The sequence below is a fragment of the Saccostrea cucullata genome, unplaced genomic scaffold (genome assembly GCF_032062105.1).
Source record: "Saccostrea cucullata isolate Sc308-1 unplaced genomic scaffold, CSIRO_AGI_Scuc_v1 ctg2032, whole genome shotgun sequence".
NCBI classification, from domain to species: Eukaryota; Metazoa; Mollusca; class Bivalvia; order Ostreida; family Ostreidae; genus Saccostrea; species Saccostrea cuccullata.
This window is the reverse complement of record NW_026937262.1, coordinates 1-19,873: the sequence shown is the minus strand read 5'-3', so window position 1 is coordinate 19,873 and position 19,873 is coordinate 1. Positions and strand designations below refer to the sequence as shown.

The 19,873-nt window shown below is 31.6% G+C and overlaps 3 long non-coding RNA genes across 4 annotated transcripts; 1 reads left to right on the top strand and 2 right to left on the bottom strand.

Annotated features, from left to right (window-relative positions):
* Nucleotides 1-4,424: 4,424 nt before the first annotated feature.
* LOC134247664 (uncharacterized) lies at nt 4,425-6,676 on the bottom strand. Its single transcript, XR_009987904.1, has 3 exons — nt 6,572-6,676; nt 5,649-5,779; nt 4,425-4,782 (listed from the first exon to the last, which is right to left on the bottom strand). It is a non-coding gene; the product is annotated as an uncharacterized LOC134247664 (long non-coding RNA).
* Nucleotides 6,677-9,028: 2,352 nt separating this feature from the next.
* Nucleotides 9,029-11,534, bottom strand: LOC134247663 (uncharacterized). 2 transcript variants are annotated; one of them, XR_009987902.1, is made up of 5 exons: nt 11,380-11,534; nt 11,142-11,262; nt 9,997-10,114; nt 9,578-9,683; nt 9,029-9,155 (listed from the first exon to the last, which is right to left on the bottom strand). It is a non-coding gene; the product is annotated as an uncharacterized LOC134247663 (long non-coding RNA). The 2 variants fall into 2 exon arrangements; XR_009987903.1 differs by having other exon boundaries at nt 9,997-10,111.
* A 967-nt stretch (nt 11,535-12,501) lies between these two features.
* Nucleotides 12,502-15,040, top strand: LOC134247662 (uncharacterized). The gene is made up of 3 exons (XR_009987901.1): nt 12,502-12,697; nt 13,346-13,532; nt 14,792-15,040. It is a non-coding gene; the product is annotated as an uncharacterized LOC134247662 (long non-coding RNA).
* Nucleotides 15,041-19,873: the final 4,833 nt, after the last annotated feature.

Here is a 19,873-nt window from a genome sequence, read left to right as displayed (position 1 = left end):
TTTTTTTTTTTCTCTCGTATTTTTAAAGCTCATGTTGGGTGCTCTTCTGTGTAAAACAGCATGTAGTTTTAGTTAATATCATGTACATGCACATAAAATCGTGTCATTGTGATATTCTAGCCTTTTATTTGAAGAAATAAAAGAAATTTATGAGCATATCATTCGGAAAAATACAATGATAAGTTATGTAGCAAATTATGCAAAACTCAAAGATACTAAATTTTATTTTCGATTTTCATGAGAATTGAAAACGTCACTTCCACTTACAATTTACTGTGTGCATTTGTCCTATTTATTTGTAATTGCTAATTTAAACAACATCGCAATTTTTTCTGAAATAAATTAAGCAACAATTAGAATAACTTGATATAGGCCCGTATACATATAACGATTGCAATAACTTCAAAGTTGAGAGGGAGACGACGGCGCCTAAAAAAATGTGTACCTTTCCAGTAATATAGAATCATGCGTTCAAATTAAAAACAATTAAGTTGCAGTAGTGATATTCCCGATTCTTTAAATAAAGAAACTATAATGGACTTCACAAGGGTATAATTCAACATTAATTTATGTACATGTTCAATTACAATCAGTATCAAAATTGGCAGAGTTATCGATAGGTCATCCTGTGTCACCTTTCAGTGTAACCGATGGACTCGTCCAGAGAAATCATCTGTACCTGAGCAAAATCGCAGCGCCTTTTATTCATTCGTCAAAGAATAGAATCAGACATTTTATCTTTTAATACTCGTACATGTTCAAGAAAACCTTTATATTTGTGTCTAGAAATATTCTTACAATTTATGCAAATAACAAATTCTTGATTTTAAACTGAGTAAATCGATGACTGACTAGCATCGTTTTAGATAACTCTGGGACTCGCGTAAAAATCAAAGAACGGTAATGTTGACCTCCGGAATGTATATAGGTCAATGCATGCGCGATCGATAAAAAGGTTGCACAACTGTAAACAAAGCAGTCAAGGTCCGAGGAAAATTTACGCTGCATGAATAAAATGACAGTGAATGATTTTAGCTTGATTTAAGCTTGATTTTTTTTTTTTTTTATAAATAATGCAACATTGAGTCTCAATCGAATGAGAGATGATAAGTTTATTCCTATCTCCCGTTTTGTTATTCAAACTAAATACAAGGAGAAAGTTGTCTCTGAATAATCTGCATGACATCCAGCTAGAGAATACGTTAAAAACTTTATTTCAACAAAGTTTAACATTCAGTTAAGTTAAGTATATTATTCTTATCCAGTTTATTTCGGTTATACGTGTTATACGCGTACGCATAAAGAATTCTTCACTTGCTGTATAAAATTAATCAGTTACCTGTACATAAAGTTTGCAGCTCATTCAATAACACAAGATTCGAACAAAATAACGTTTTCATGAGATCAATAAGGTGTTAAAGAACCCATTTCAAATCAATAACCATATCGAAATATTTATCGTTTTTGAGTTATTATGCAAAAATTTTCATGCCCCCTTGACCCCTAATTTGAGGGGCCAGCCCCTTTTTAATGATGTCAAATGATAGATCTTAAAATTATGCACAATATTTGTGAAATATGTTTTAACAAATTATTTTTAGTTTAAAAGATACACAAGGAAATATATGTAAAATTTGGCGCTTTTAGGCATTCTCATTTTTGACCCCTATCTAGCACCGTTTGGAGCGCAGAAATCGAAAAAGAAAAACCGATAGGCACAACTTCAATTCTTCTAGTATTTAAATGCAGTAGACATTCTGCTCCAGCTTTTGTCGTTTCTGAGCCTTTGTCTGGAAACGAACAGTACCAAATTTTCACTTAAAGGGAAATAACTCGAAAGCGGAAGGGAATTTTTGAAATGTATGAAAACATTTTAATTGAGTTTTGTAACGTCCAAAAACTCTGAAAATTTGAGCGAAATCCGTTCAGAAATAAGCGAGTTACGAGGTCTCAAAGTTGGCGTCTAGGAAAAAAAAAAGAATAATAGGGAATAATCTTAACCATCAGAATCAGTAGAAGGTCTTCCGCCTGAGCGGAAGACCTTAAAAAAATTGCTCGTGGAATCACATTAAAATTTTAATCATTGCCTCTATCGGTTCAACTTACCATGTGTGTGTTGAAAAAGTTTGTATCAAATGCATAACCAGAAATCGATCTCTTTTGATTTCTATACACAATCGTTGGTTGTGCAACTGATCGATTAGCAGGCGTGAAGTAAGATTTCACTTTCCATCGATTTTACATATATTACTGGAGAACAACTAAATTTTCAAAACATGGTTTAATAAAAACTCCGTTTTGGAAACCCTACGTCAATTAAGTGTTTGAAATCTTTCTTTTTCGCGATTATCAAACGTTAAACACAAGCTTCAGACAGCTAGCTTAATATGACGTTATGCTAAAACTCCTTTAGTCTTAGGTAAAGAAGTCCTGGAGAATCGACACTGTATGAGGTTTGCGTCAAAATGAGACGAATCATTGCGAAACCAAACGAACGGGTTTCCGACTTCTGTAATTTGGACTCAAAATCCGTAAAAAAAATTGGCAATATCGTCTGAGTAAACAGAACTGCAACAATAAAAAGAATGCAAATATATCAAATTTTATGTCCATTACTTTACTTAAAGATAATTATTAGAGCATCATCGTTATATTTTACTCATTGAATCAATGGATCATGAAAACTCTAGAATATATAAATCTTTACTAATTTCTCCCAAAATAAAAACAACAATATTGAAGTTTAAAAATTAAGGGATTGCTTAATTTGAAGATATAAAAAAAAGAATAATTTTAATCCAACCATTATCTTGGAAAAGAATTTCCCTCGAATTGTATGATATAAGTGTTTTATATGGATGGTGATCTGTAATCTAATAAATTATATTTGAAAAAATTACCTCTATGAAAATAAAGCAATTGCTCACCTTAAACAATATCGTCAAATACTGTATATCTTTGATCATCATAACATCATATAATTTGATTAACATCATATCACTTCTGTGAAATATTTCATTCAGATCTTGTATTTAATAATTATTCCACATGTTAAAAAACTTTCGCTTTCGCTCTAGTTCATTCATTTACTACAGTAAGTGACACTTTTGCATACTATAGGATAAACAATGTAAATATGAAATAATATTACATGTAGTAACATTATTATCAGAGAAGGAAATCTCTAGTCTGATCAACTATTGAACAAAGAATGACCAGACTTAAGCAGGAAAAAATCTAACCCAGTCACCCCCCCCCCAAAAAAAAATCTAATTCTACCTTTCAAATCCATGACTTTTAAAAACCAAAATAGTAATGTCGACTTCCAGAACACCTGATATATGCCTTAACCCTTTCTCTACCGGCACATTTTACGTGATTTTAGAGACCTTTTGACATGGCATTATTATATCATTTATAACTTTTTTATCCATGGAGGTACTAGGTATAATGCATACCATTTCGTAGGGAATTTCTTAGAGATGATTTTTTATGACAATTCAGATACTCAACGATTGACCTTATTAGTAAAAATAGAGGTCAAAGGTCAATTAAGTGCAAAATTTTATGGAATTTTTTGATACTTTTTAATCTTCAAGCTAAATATTTACAAAGATGTATGTTGAAATAGGAAATTTTAGATATACCCACAAAAGGGCATTATACTGTACTTCATGAAACACATAAACTTTTTTTAAAATTCTGCATACATTTCTTTAAAAGCGGTTGCTTAGCAACGCAGAATTTTTCAATTTTCGGGCAGAAATTTTTGTTTTTCACTCATCCTAGACACATTTATGCATCCTAGCACATATTAAAGTTAGATATAATGTCATAAAATTACAAAGGACATAATAGCAGATAAATTTTTCAAAAGTTTTACCTCATTAGAACTATTTTTAGGAGGTCAAAGGTCAAATAAGTGCAAAAATTTCATCATTTTTTTCAACTCTTCTCTATATTTTTGCTAAAATTTTACACAGTAGATGCTGAAATGAAAAATTCTGAATATATACTCTCAAAAAGGGATCAGAACTGCAATATCCATACATCATTTCAGTTCAAATTTTTGCTTAATGACCTTAAAGTTGTTGCTAAGCAACAGTATTTTCAATTTTTTATACTATATACAATGTACATGTACATGTTTGTTATTTCTCATTCTGGACACATTCTAGACACTTTTTGTATATTCCGTGATGCTGTTTGTAAGATATGGGCCAACATAAATGAAAAAACATTTTTGTATTAAGTATTGATCTTGACACTCTTGTTCTTAGGGGGTCAAGGTCAAATCAGTACAGAATTCTACTTAAAATTGTAAGTATATATCAGTTTTGAAATGTTACAGTCATGGAAAAATCATCTAATATTTTACTTAAAAAAACGGCGAACGACAAAATTTGTAAGCAAAAATTTAATCTAAGAAGTAAAAATAAACTTGAATGATTTCATTGCAAGATTGTACTGGTATAACAGAGCTTAAGGGGTACAATAAAGAATTGACATGCCATCTTGAAAGGAAATAATAATACATGGCATTGGCAATTAATGCAAAACTGTTTTGTCAATAGGTTGAAAAATGTGATGTTTATGTCCAAATATACAAATCCAGAAATATTGCAAAATGAATTCCAGATCAGACTGATTAAATCTTCCACAAAATGTTGAAGACCAGAGCACTTTTACTTTGTGCCTCCATTCTTTCATCAACTGTCACTTCTCTGAAAGACTGGAGGAAATTCTTCTTTGACTTGTCTGTACAAGGGATCAGCTTCTATACTGTGAAAGATTTAAATATTTTGAAACAGATATGTGAATAAAATTAAAAATGATACAATTAATACATTGATATTATTTTCCATTTGAAATGAAAAATTATAAATGCGATTCAAATAGTTAAATGATATTATTAAGTCAATGTATTAGGACTAAAAATTCAACAACCTTGTAGTTAACCATCATGATTGAATTACTGAACCAAAACAAATAGCATATTTGGTAATCTGACTAATACAGGCAGACCTGTATATATAAAGAAAAATTGTGAAGCAGATAGATCTAATTTTAATTAGATGCCATGAAAGTGATGGGACAGTTCAAAATATTTTCAAAATAAGTAAAAATTAATTTGAGATCTCGAATTATACAATCCGTTTCCAAGAATTATCAATTCATTCCTTTGAATTATAATTCGAGATCTCAAATTACGCAATCCAATCCTTCTGATTACTAATTCATTCCCTCAATTTTTTTTCTAGATCTTTCTGCTCTACGATTTTTCAGAATATGCTCAACAATTTCTCTCTCACATGGAGTTGCCACCACTTGTAGGTGGACTGTTCTATACTCGACACTTACGACTTTTGAGGTGTGAGGGATCTTTTTCATGCCAGCACCTACTGCAACAAGGCCCCCTAATTGGTTTTTATAAGTATAATGTAAGATAAGATATGTTAATAGTGTCTTATCAGAAAGACAGGTCTACATGTCTCATAGTAAGATTCGAACCTGCGATGCAAGGATTAATTCCTTACTTCATGATTATAGAACCACTGAACTAGTCCAGTGACTCATGTACCTAGAAGTGTTGACTATTAGCCATCAAGTGGCAATAAGGAATTCTAACTGCAATAAAATTAACTTACAGCTGATAACTAAGCACCTATGTCCTCCACATCATGATCTTTTCTGTGCATGATGGCCAGTGGTGGGATTAGCAAGAAGCACTTCACAGATGAAAGTTCTGACGATTTGGTACCAGCACAAAACACACATGCTAAAAAAATTTATGAGTTAGTGTTAATTATGTCAAGTTTCATTTTTCTTTGAAGTGGTAATAAAAACTTTCCTACTTCAAAAACAACCCAAAAATAAGTCAAATTTGTTTGAACATCATCACAAAACAGGGTTTAGATGTTCAGGCCAACAATATAAAAATTGATTTGTTTGATGTACACAGAGGACCTGTCAAAATTGCCCCTTTGCAATAATTTTTTCAGCACTTTAAACTTTGAATTTATTTTCCTTCTTAAATTTACTAAAATTGTTTCATTTTAAAGCAAAGGTTTATAATTTCTATAGACTGCTTCTTGACTGATTGTTTTTCATGTTTTCATAGCAATACACTTGTGAAGCTATCAAATGTGTACTGTTAAGAAATCTCAGTTACCAATTTTTCAGCAGTGTAAACCAACCCAAAATTAACAAATTACCTACCCATCTTGAAAAATGTGGGTCGGAGTACATCGATCAAAAATATTTCATTGATCAGTCAACACATTATTTCATATTGAGAAAACAGTGACATTGTATTGTAAACAATTTTGTCATCGAAAAAAAAAAAATTATGTGATCGTTGAAAGAACTGAAAAGTATCATATGTCGGTTACCGACTATGTAAAATCACCGAACGGCTTCATATTGATTACATGCACGTGTGTAGCTGGAAACCAATCTATACTACTACAGTATATATACACGTACATAGAGGTCCTTGGAAGTCTACAATGTCTTTTCATTTCTATCTATGTACTGTAAAACACTTTTAAACTTTTCAATCAATACTTACTTACATCTAATGCCAAAGAAAAGACCAGTCATATCTGATGAATTGACGTGTTTTACATCGTAAATCCATGGTGTTGTTGTTGTTTACTGCAACAGCGGAAACACGTGTTTGTCTCGATTAATATCAACTCATACCGTAATGAGTCGTGTGAATGCGAGAATTTGTATTAAAACATACTTGTTTCAAAGTTGTTGTTTTTAAGAGCCTGTCTACGAGTAAACCATGCATATATATAGAAAAACGCTCTGATAGGCACTCTCAAGAACAAACTAATTTTTATTCTGAACTTAAAGGGCACCCAATAGGGTCTGTAAGTCTCGTTAACTTTCACTTTCGTTTTCTAACTTCCGGGTACTTGGCGTTCTTGGAGACAATGATTTACCGCTTGGCATTTAGTTTTAAGCCTCGCGGTGGACTAGCAGAGCCTGTCATGTCGTTTGTTTCCCGATTATTGAAAAGAAGAGGATATAATGGATTGATTGATACAGGTAAACAGCGTTTAACTGCTTTATTGTTTTATTAAACGACGTACATACAAGCCATTCCGAATGGGTCACGATAAGCAGTGTAGTTGGCAAACATTTTAAAGCATAAAGGAAAATTAAAATATTTTTAAAGCTGAAATAATGTGTTTCCAAACAAAAACGTTCCCTAAAGATTGGTTTCTCAAATTTGTTTCATTTATTTAGCACACGGGACGGGTACATAGAATGGGGGGGGGGGTTAAACAACAAAATAAGGTAAACACCAATTTTCAATGTCTATATTATGTATATATTTGCAATAAAAAGGGGGGCTAAAGCCTATGTTTTATACTTGTATTACAGTAGAAATAAATAGATTTACTTGTTATGTAACTCTATCCAGAAATAAAAATGTCAAATATTACTTCTTTCATGTTACTCTATATGTATTCAATCTCAATATAACTTGTATAGCCTTATGACTCCCTTCCCGAATACTCTTACAATTATGAGACAGACTTTTTTTTCTTTTTTAAAATAGGAATTAGAAATAGGAATATTTTTAATGAAGGCATTTGTCAGATAGATAAATCTAATGTTGTCTCCAAAAAGGCAATGACTGGGTCCATAGGACATTCATACTTTAACGATAGAACAATTTATTTACATTTGTCATCATATTTTATAGGGATCCAGCAAATACAGAAAAAGGGACAACACTTCGACTGAATGCATCATCCATATACCGGTATAGGTCTGTTCTGTTCATGAGGCATACATACTGAAAATGTATTACATTTGGTGTGTATAATATTTGGTGGAAATTCTATTTTCAACAATTAAGTTATTATTCTATTAGATATCTGAATGTGCTAGTTATTAAATTCATATTCAAGACATTTAGTGATTTACTTGGATAGGCGGACTATGTTTTCCACTAAATAAAATATATGGCCAAAATGTAATATGTTTACATTATGTATAGTATTTCTCATAATTCTTATACTTATGAAGAGTGTGACAACTTCCAAGTAGTTAATGATGGAATTTATTTTCCTTTGTATCAAGTAAATTTTGGGCTGCTCTTCTTTCTTTCTTCATTATCAAACCTACTAGTTCATTTATTTATCAAATTCAGGAAAGCTCACATACAATGATAAATAAATTAAGTTGAATGAACCATAATACTAGTTAAGTTTGGCACATACTTTCTTATTAAATATCAAATTTGATTGGTAAAAACATTTGTTAGCAATTACTTTTCTCCTTCGGTGTGCCTAACATTACATCCCTATGATTCAAAATGCATGTCGATACATGTAGGCACATGTAACTTCTCCATAAAAATAGCTAACTGTGCAGAATGTTCGCACACTTGTTTCAACGAATGACATTTTCTTAAAAATATTTCAGAGTAACAAGACAAATATTGCATGTTTATTTTGATACACTATACATGAACTTGAGAAAAAAATTAAGGAAGTTGACATTGTATATTTGCTAGTTACTTGTGTGTTATAAATTAATATATTAAGGATGTACACAGGCATAATATATCACTGTTAATATTTGAGAAAGTATTCATTTTGTGTAGATGCTCACTTCCACTCTAATACATTTGCCAGGTTCTTGTGAAAAGTGTTTTATTTGGCACCATTCAGCTAAAAATACCCAATGTAATCTTTGCCGGTGGAATTGTGACCTCAATCAAGTGAATCAACTGCTGCACATTGTTTCAAACATTTTACACCTGCAGGTTAGTACTTATAAAATTTTGTTTGAAGGAAAATAAAGGCTATCAAGATCTGAAAATACAAGCCAGATGTAGTACAAAAGTGTTGATACGAGTCATTTAAAAATTTCATTTCTTTGCAGTTAGTGATGAGTGCAACAGAAGTTTTTATCAGGATCTCGTCCGACATCATAGGTACAACTGGTCACTGTGATTTCTTAAATAACAGGACATATTGTGAAGGCGCCTAGGCAGTTACATATGTACACGTGGCTTCAAATGATGCTTGACTGTTTTCCTTCACTTTATACGTAAACCTGGATTGGTCTTTGATGCTATAATACAGAGCCATGTCATGTTTTAAATCCCATCTTCCCACAGTCAGGTGCTGAAATAAAATGATTTTGATTTTAAATATATATTTTTTGTTTTTATGAAATGTAACAAAACATTTTACAGAAATTAAAATATTGTACAAGTGGAAATTTTGGTGAGATCATGATGCAAATTTAGTAATTTGTCCTTAAAATTTGGTATTTTCTATTTAGCGAGAAGTAATTGTAGCGATTTTGAAAAGATCACTAACTTAATAATATTTGTATATAAGTATTTTCATTAACATAATTATTATACCTAAAACACATTTAATTTTCAGTGATATTCAATTTTAGCAATTTCAGAAACCTAGCTGATTATGCCTCGCTAAAAATTACGCTTACACGGAATTTAAACTACCAAATGAATAAATATCTTAAATGAAAATCTTTTGAAGGATTTTCTTGTCAATTCTTTGCTGATAGGGTTACTTACCTTTAATAATGTCATCACAAGTGAGGCACATGGCTGGTCTTCACGCTGGATGAATTCTTGATCAAATCAGTGATGTCCTAAGATTTCCAGATAAGCTGACAAAAACCTGTAATTTAGCAAACTTCTGTAAAATTTCATACGAATTATTGCACAGTTGCTCCAGTATGCATTACTGATAATTTAGGTGTAATGAGTTATAAATCTGGTAAATATCCATTTATTGGATATTTAATACAAATCTAAACCTTCTTCATTAAATTTTATCAATATTTTTACAAGAAAAACAGAATGAAATTGTCCTTTTTATACCAAAAAATGTCAAAGGCCTTTTCATAAAAAAAATTGATTTAAAAATATTTGTTTTACACACTGTTTTCATATATATGTCCTAGAACTTATTCTGCTGCATCTGATCATACCTGTATTTGATTTGCATTTTTAAGGAGTCTGATCATTCAAGTCAGTTTAGTGCTTGACTAGATCTTTCAGCAACAGCATATTTCATCTTTGTTACTGCCTGGTTCCCTTGTACTTCTGCTATAAAATAAGTTTTAATGTATATAATTGTATGAGATTGATGAATAAATAAAGAGGAGAAAATGCAGTGGACCAGACTGGGATTTGAACCAAGGCCACATGAAACTCCAATCTGGTGCTCTACCAACTGAGCTACCGGCCACCGGCAATCGAACCCTGCTGACCGCCACATTCCTCCCTCCTTAAAGGTCTTTAGACCCCAACCCCGGCTCATCCCTGGCAGGTCTTTCACCTGTCAGTTCCAGGGCATGGCACAGCACCAAATGTAGTAAGAAAGGAGAAATGCAAGAGAAAACTTGTGGCTGGAACCCGGGACCCCTGTATCAGGTCCAGCACAATACCCCGATAATGGTATATAGCTTGATAAAGCTATATAGCTATATCAAAATATTTAAAATACCTTGATCCAGGTATTTTATGGAATGAAAATTCAAAAAAATTCTTTAAAAATTAAATACTGAAAGTTGAGTTCTTAGTTTTTGTCAGTGTGTCCACTCGTGCATGAAAAACACTCTGGTATCAAAAAGAAAGCATAAAAAACGTCTCCTCACATGACATTTTTATACTGATTTGTTTATGTTTGAGCACTTAACATGCATGGGTGAATATACTCAGAACTCAGAACTAGACTCTCAGTAACTAATTTTTTTTAAAGATTTTTTTTTTTAATTTTCATGACATAAAATACCTTGATCAAGGTATTTTAGATACCTTGATAAAGCTATATTGCTTATTCAAGCTATATACCTTTATTGGGGCATTGTGCTGGACCTGTGTATTACTAGTCAGGTGTCTAACCACTGAGCTATCCAGGCTGATATCCATGGTCCATAAAGCCCGAAATTCTACACATGTATGCTTATTGTATTGAAGTGATTTGAATTTTGTTAAATGTTGAATGCAGCGAAATACTTCAAATAGCAAAATAAAATAATATTACATCTTATCTTTGGGAAATAGATCTTAAATAGGTGATCCTATAGGTGACACACAACAGGTAAATCTTTATTTAAAAAAATATATTTACCGATGAAAAAGTGATGCATGCAGGCTCCACAATATGACGTTTGTACCCATCGGACACTGACAAAACTTCTCCTCTATAATCAGCTGATAATAACATTATCGTCCTCGAATTCGAGAAAAATCTGTTAATAAATTTAGGCGAAGGGTGATTATGAATCTATTTCATTCAAGTATAAAGTAAAACACTTCATTTTCTCTCAAAATAAACAAGAAACAGTTGACATTCTCTGATTGTTTACCTGTACTTCGATCGAATTTTTCCTGGTGGACACTCGCACCCAAGCTTTTATGACACGCAATTCATCCATCGTAAGTCGGAGAACCCTTCTGCTTTGTATAACTACTTAACTTTTCCTCAGAAGCTTTGTATAAACCAGAAACATGCTTAACTAAATACACATTTCCTCATGGCTTGTACCCGGAAGTGAAAATTATCGCAGAATCTCGCGAGTCACGTGACGAGACTTACAGACCCTATGAGAGTCAAAAATATGTTGTTTATTTTTGCATCGGTTGTTTCTATTTTTAGTAACAGCCAATAATTCATTTTGGTCAATATTCAAGGGAAAATGCAAAAAAGTTGGTGAAAAAATGACAATTTCAATAGTTAAAAGTAAGAAAGAAAAAAACAATATATAAATAAAAGGGCTATGTTTTCTCATAGAATTAAGTCGTAAAATTAAGTTGGAATCATTTTTTTTGTAAAACCCCTATATAGAAAGCTGTCACGAGGGCACAAATATTGGCATGGTGCCAAGAAATGATAATGATGAATTCATTTTTTGTTAATATTCAGGGATACATTTCTTAGAAAGTAACGCTTCTTTTTTCAGAATTTTGTGCATTTAAGAATCTCTAGGATATTATCCAAACAATATGTAAAATCCACCTTTGGACTCTCAAGGACAGAAAAGTTATATCGTAATGAAATTACCCCAAATTTAAATGAGGGAAAAATTCATGATTTTATAAGTTTTACTTTTAACAGTAATTTTAATGAATTTTGTGTAAAATATTTACAAATATAAACAATGAACACTATTTTTATTTTTATAAAAGCTATAAATAATTTTTCCCTGTTTTTCCTGTGAAAAAAAAAACAACGTATTTTACTATTTATTTAGATTTTGTTAGAATTATCTCCCGTGTTGCGCTCTTCTGTAGAGAAGGTAGATAATGATTATGTTTACGAAGTTTATAAACAGATTTCTGTCATCTAATCGTTTTAGGCATCAATTATGTGTGATTTGAAGAAAATTGTCCCTCCTGTGAATGTAATTTGTTACGTATATACTAGTGGCTATGTTTGGAATGCATAAAACATTATGAAAAAGATCGGGATCGAAGTACTACGTGTAAACATTATGGCATCCTGAGACGTTTTGTTTACCGTTTTGTACGTCCCCAGAAAAAGATTCAAGTGCGTTAATTGTCAACGAGTCTTCGGATTATGGCTCTGATTTTGATGAATATGATTCTGACAGCATTTGGTAGCAAGACGGATGTAGTTATATGATGATACCGAATCAACAATGTTTGAATTTGAAAAAGACACAGGTAGGTGGATCTTGGTTTATATTATCATAAAAATACATTACAAAAAAACTTTGGCATCTTGGGGACTGCTCTCTGATTTATACCTACTTAGTTAGCTTTCTTTACCTACCTGAAGTAGCTTTATTTAGCTGCCAATTTAATTTTTTCTATAAAAAAATACCTACGTAGCTAAATCTAGTGATTGTACTGGACCTGAATATATGGAATATATACCTAGCAAACCTGTCAAGAGAAATTTCAACATGTTCAAGGTTGGTACTTGTACATGTAGCAACAAAAATATCTGTATAAATTCAACAATATTGCAAAATAATTATAAATAGCATAAGTAGCCTTCGTGGGGTGATGAAGAGAGAATGAAAAGTTGAATAGGTCCAGGGTTTTCAAAGACTGTTTACTAATAGGGTACATTAAGAATTGGATAGGTGGGTCTTCACTGTCAATTAAATCACCATTTTTGCCTTATATGTGGCTGCTTGATTATAAAGAATCTCATAATCTCATACTTTTAAGATAAAGGTAACCATGTGTTCCTTGACAAGTTTCTGTTTAAAACATAACTAATTAAATATTATAAATATAAGTCTGGGAAATTATACTTTGTAAAGAATATTTCCTTTCATTCTTACATTTCTCGTGCAATTTCAGATTATTCAAATTCATTTCCCTGGTTAGGGCTGGGCTTTACAATGGGATTTTCAGCTGTGGAGCTATAAAGAATTACTACATAGGGTTTCCAATGTAGTTTTGTGTACAGAATCCAGAAATAAGAAGAGGAAAGACAATGCAGATGCAGCATTAGAATTACCAACTACTTATCACTGCTGAGGAAATGGTAAAGATGTGTTATATTATTATACCTCTCCTGTCATTACTCTGTATAAATTAAGGTGTGTTCCCATTTCGCCTTAACTGTGAAATTCAGGTAAGAAAAAGTAAAAAAGTACTAAGGCGAAATGGGAATTTTAATATTTGTAAATATTATTATTATTTAGATTTTAGAAATTGAATAAGATTGAATTTAACAGTTAATTGGAATTTATGAATACAGTGAATGAAATAATACATTAAACACCAAGTATTTTTCAAAAAATACTTTATGCTAAATATTTTAAATCTGCAACACCTTAATTCACCTGAGAGCTTACTTAGGCGAAATGGGAATGCGAAATTTTACAGTTAAGGCGAGATGGGAACAAACCTAAATTAATACCATAAAACTCTATTTCCCCGATAAGTGACTATTGCCCTCATCTGAATACTACTCCCTGGAAAATCAGAGTTGCTCCCTTGGACTACTCCCTCATGAATATTTATTAGTAATTTTAACCAATCAAAGTGTTCAGTGGGTGAAGCGTTCAAAGAATCTCGAGTCTGTGATGTCATGTTATTAGCAATGTAGCTATGACGTCAAAACATTTCGACGTGCGATGTCAAAATCATACTTGAATTCTACCAAAATGAAGAAAACGATAATTTTTCGAAATGTCAGTGAAAATACTTTTTTAAAAATAAATTAATTGTTTAAGGACACAATGCTTCACTTATCATACATTGTGTTACATGTAAACTGCATGCATTTGTAATTATGCCTCTACAGTTTTTTTTTTAAAATGTTGGAATATCTGGTTAAAAAAATTTCAATCGCCTATCATTGTTTTGGTATAATAAAAAAGTTATGGAATGGGAACTCGGGAAATAACAAATTTATTGTTCCCCTTGGCAGAAAATTATTTCCTCCGGGAAATAGTTTCCTCCCTCGGGGAATCATAAATTTGCTATTTCCCTCATACCCATTTCATAACTGTATACTATAGTACATGGAAAGGAATTGCCCTGTCTGTCTGTCGATTTGCCACATGCATTTTTCCCTACTCTATTACTTTACTTCAAGGATATATGAAGCTCTTGTTTTCTTCAAAGAAAGCCAGCAGAATTTGTGAAGAATCTTACCTAAATCATTTGATGACATTTTCTTCAATTGATTAATTTAAATGTATCATTATCATAAACATGACATTTATTTTAAAAATCTTAGAATATGTCTTGTATGGTTTATTTGAATTTAATTTGAAAACTGTGTTTTTTTCAAAGGTACCTGATTTGAGTACTACTCTTGCGTATTTGGAGACAGTCCAATTGTTCTTGAAACCAGAAGTGGAAATTTCAGTGCTTGTTAAATTTTCTCCAGAAGTTATTGGATGATACATTGGAAGAAAATGGGATCATACTGAACAAAATAGTTTGGACACACCTTATAGATTTTGAAAGATTGAGACCTCAAGATCAACCCAAATAATATTTAATATGTATCAGGGTTCACTTGCAAGAATACACAGAAATTCAGAGTAAAGGACAAGTGCACTTAAGTAATTCTTAATGGGCCCTTTTTATGTGTCATTTTACTTTATAATATATAACCAAATTGTTCTCTTTTTGAAATAGTTATATACTAGTGTATATTTCTAATTAAAAAGCATGAGAATCATCACCAAAATCAGCATGGATTTGAAACAATTGACTATTTTTAAATGCCTATATGGACACCCATAAATCCGGAAAAGTCGAACCAAACCTTCTTTTAGTTTCGTTTATGTAAATGAAGGCGAAGAGATCTTGAACAATCTGATGGTGGATCATAGTCGGGCGAGTTTGTGGAATGTCATTTTTTGCTATATCTGTTTTAAAAAATGGAAAGAAGTTATGTAGTTGCCTGTAGCCATAATAATCAAACTAAAAAATCGGTACTCTTGCATTTGAAAAAATATATACAATAAAATGAATTTGAAATAAAAAGGAGTGTTGAAGTGGCTTTCAATACCTGTTTCATTGTCTTGCATAAATGTTAAAAATGTCTGACACTTTTAGGTGTTGCGCTAAACTCTCTTTACCCTACCGTAATCTTAAATATTGATACATAGAAATATTTCTAAGCGGCACAACTTTGACTAAATGATAAAAAAATTGCCGATGTTTTACAGTGAGCACCTTTGAGGAATGTTTATTTTGGTAGAACTCACGTGACTATCAGTATTTTAAATAATTTATTCCACAAGTGGGTTCAACATGGGTCATACAGGTAAATACCTCTCACTTGCTATAGAAAAAACATTGTACTTTTTGTACATTTTTAATATTTTAAGTACCAGCCTAATCGTGTACAAATTTCATACTTTCACACAAGTTTTATGAATGTATTATGTGTCTTTTGTCATTCGCACAAGTTTGTACAAAGTTAGGCTCATAGTAAACAAAAGCTTTGAATTGACTGACCGTTCTCGATTTACTATAGAAAATCACAAATGTCGGTTGACCCCTGCCGCATTCTATGGTTTTGTTCGTTGTATATACGTGAATTTCAGCGGTAAAATTTGTTGAATCTTATGGTTTAGATATCAATTCATGATTTGGGATGAAAAATTTTGCTTAATTTGAATGTTTATTTTTTCACATTTTACCGGGGCCCATAAGTGCACTCGTTCTTTAAGTGTTTGTTATCTTAGAGAAGATCAAAGTTCAAGGTCAGCAGTGCTTTAGTTTTACCAAATATAAAACTGTTATAAAGACTAATTTCCTGTATACAGTTATAGCAAATAATTCAGAATATGATTTGGGGAAACCGTGATTTTTTCTTTTAAATCTTACCTTAATTTAGAACCATAATGTATACTGAAGCAAGTAGATTTTTTTTCAAGCATACAAAATTTCAAGGTCATTTTAATTTTGGAAGTGAATATAACATATCAGGAAGCAGTCAAGCTTTGTAATTTATTTGTTGTTGAATGTACTTAGTTATTGAGTAATATTCAAATTTTAATATGCAATGAAATTAAAAATAATAAAATAACTAATGTCCTAATTTGTTGATTTTTCAAAACTTTGTGTTCATTCATTTTGAGGTTGTTGCCATTACAATATATCTGTCAAGAAAATAGCTCTGATATTCCTTTCTGTTCAGTTTGACCCTTGACCTTTAACATTGTGACCTCAAAATCTAAAGGGGTCCTCTACTTTTCAAGAAACCAATGTGCTAAATTTCATGTCTGTCAAACAATGGGTCCTCACGATTTTGAATGATTTAAATCTACATACTGGTATATGGAGAATTATAACCCTTGACCTTTGACCTTGTGAACTCCAAATTAAAAGGGGTCATCTACTTATTAATAGATACCAGTGTACTTTGTTTATTATTTATCAAGCAAGTTTTTTTTTTAAGATAAGAAAGAACAAACTTGGTCTACTGATTGACAAACAGGTACTAAACAGTATGTGAATATCACCCTGCTCAAAGAAAATGTAAAATAATGCAATTCTGCTACACCCCCCCCCCCCCAATTTAACCCCATTTAACCCCTTAAGAAATAATTATTGATTGAAAACAAAAATTTTCAATATACTGGTATTTTTCAACCGCAAAATTTGAATTCTTGAAAATATTTAAATCAGCAAATAACTCCTTGCTGAAGTTCAGGGATGAGAAAAAATTTGAAAATTCACAAAAAATGTCCAACTTTAAGTAAAAAGTACAACAAAATATTTGAGAGTCCAAAGACAGATTTTTTATATAATGTAGACAGACATGTTGTCTAATAATTGGTATGAGATTGAGTTGATTCTAAGCGTTACTTTCTGAGTTATGGGTTTTTGAAAAGTTAATATTTTTACCAGTTTTCAAAAATCTGGAAATATGCCAGATTTGTGACCTTTTTGCACTTAAACGAGGGCACAGTTTGTGATTATGAAAAAAATTCCGAAACAAGTATATCTTGTTACTTTCAACCATATATGGATAATTTATATCATAATCAAGTAAAATGCTGAATTTTTAAATATAAAATCCTATAAAATTCCTGTTTTCACCCTGCGTAAGGACCAAGAATTCTATTTTTAGTAACAGTGTCGATTTTACCCCTTAAGTGAGACCACACTGAAAAAAAATTTGTGGCAAAATATTTCATATTATAGAAGAAATTTACACACAAAACATGAAGTTGATCAGAGAACCTTGCTCCCATAACCTCTTGCATGGTTTTCTCGTAGACATGCTCTTAATTTATTGTAAATTTCATGTCAGTATATGTTTAATAGTACATCATATTAGGAATATATTTTAAAGCAAACAGCAATAAAATATTTTGTTTTTTGACGTAGTGTTAGGCTTTGGGAATCAGCGTTTTTCTTTTTATCAACAATGAACTAATAGCACGTTTCATAAATAAACAAAAAAGACTACATCTACAGATTGCGTCCTAAATATATGCAAAGTTTGATGAAATTCTTTGCAGCGGTTTATGAGGAGTTGCGCTGACAAACTTTTCATCACTATATTCAAGATATCCCCAAAAATCTAAGTTGTAAAGTGTCGAAATTCCCAGAAAAATAATGGAATCTGAATTTCCTGGTAAATTGCACATCTATACTTTGTGTCCTAAATATTTGCAAAGTTTGGCGAAAAATTTTGCAGCAGTTTATGAGGAAGTGAGCTGACAAAATGTTCATCTCTATATTCAAGGTATGGCCAAAAATCAAATTTAAAAGTGCCAAAATTCCCAGAAAGATAAAGGAGTCGGAATTTTCTGGTAATATACACATTTCCACACTGTGTCCTAAATATCTTACTATTATTTTAAAACAATTATTTTTTTTATACAAATCATCCATTTAAATAAAAATATTTAATTAAATTTAATAGTACTAAACACGTTGTTCCGATTGAGGCGCAACGAAAACGACCTTGACGTTAAATATAGATTACACTCGAATTTTCTACAAAAAATTACGCAGAGGTTCAAAACTCAAACTATGCTAATTCAGAAAATACGGAACATAAAGAGACAAGTAAAGGCTTGTTGAAATGGAAATTTTTTCTACTTTTACCAGCTGTATTTTGTTTTCCCTATTTCAATATAGAAATAAAGGTAAAACTAACGTTAATTTGAATATTACGAATAAAACCCAGAAAAATCACATGCGTGGAAGAAAATTCTTGTTTTTATAAAATATCTAAAAGTAAAACCAATAATTTTTACATATTTTAAAAGCAGAGAAAATTTCCCTTTTAAACATATAAATTTTTACTTAATGATTTAATCTAGAAAAAATATATATATCGTTGGGAAAATCGTCCTTGCTTTGGAAAATAGCGTCATTTTTAAAAAGTCACGAATGTCTTTAAAACGTAAAATCTATTCATTACCGATTTTTAAGGTTCGAAATTTTTACAGGGTCTAAAAGTAGAGAAAATTTCCTAAAAGATGATATATAGATTATATACCTTTATTCTATTATTGAAAAGATACGGAGATCCTGTTATCGCGATGTCGTGTTTTAACGCGCTATCGGTCATATTGACCGATGCGGTAGAGAAGGGGTTAAGGTATTTATAAGTAAATATTCGCACACTAATACAATAACAAATCCCATATGATGATTAAATAATACCCAAGGACAGAGCAGAGGAACAAAGGAAATTAGCATTTCCACTTTAATTTATTCAGTATGTGCCCTATACCACAGATATTCCTGACCCTGTGGCCGCCACACATTTCACAGTTTTTGGTAAAGGCACCCTTGTTCATCATAAATGTTCGATTAATACTAACAAAACACATATTTCAAGGTATTTATTCATTTCCAATATATTATCATAAGACCCTCCGTACTCATGCCAAAAGGACTTGAAATTCACATTTCTAGAAGAAGCACCCTTAATCAAGTTTGCTCTTCATAACTATATATGTATGAGACTAGATAATCAGGATAACAAACCAGTAAAAAAGAAGGTATTTTTTGTCAAAGAAATAATGCAATTTTACTAAATACTAAGTAGAGCCCAGCCATATCACCAAAACCCCTGACCCAGGGACCTTAAAAATTGACGACATTGGAAGAGGAACCCTTCTTCGTCATACCAATGCACAGGGTTTATTGATTTAATACCTAGAAGCGGAGGAGAAGAATTTCAAGAAGGATATGGAAATAACGAACAGTATTCAATCTCAACGTCCATTAAACAAATATACAAAATAAGAGCAGAGCAAACACGGACCCCCGAAACCCCCGAAATAATTTATGCATTTTAACTACATAATTTATAAAGCCCCGCCCTCACACCAGAACACCTGAAACAGGTGCCATGAACATCACAATTTTGGAAAAGACAACCTTTTTCAT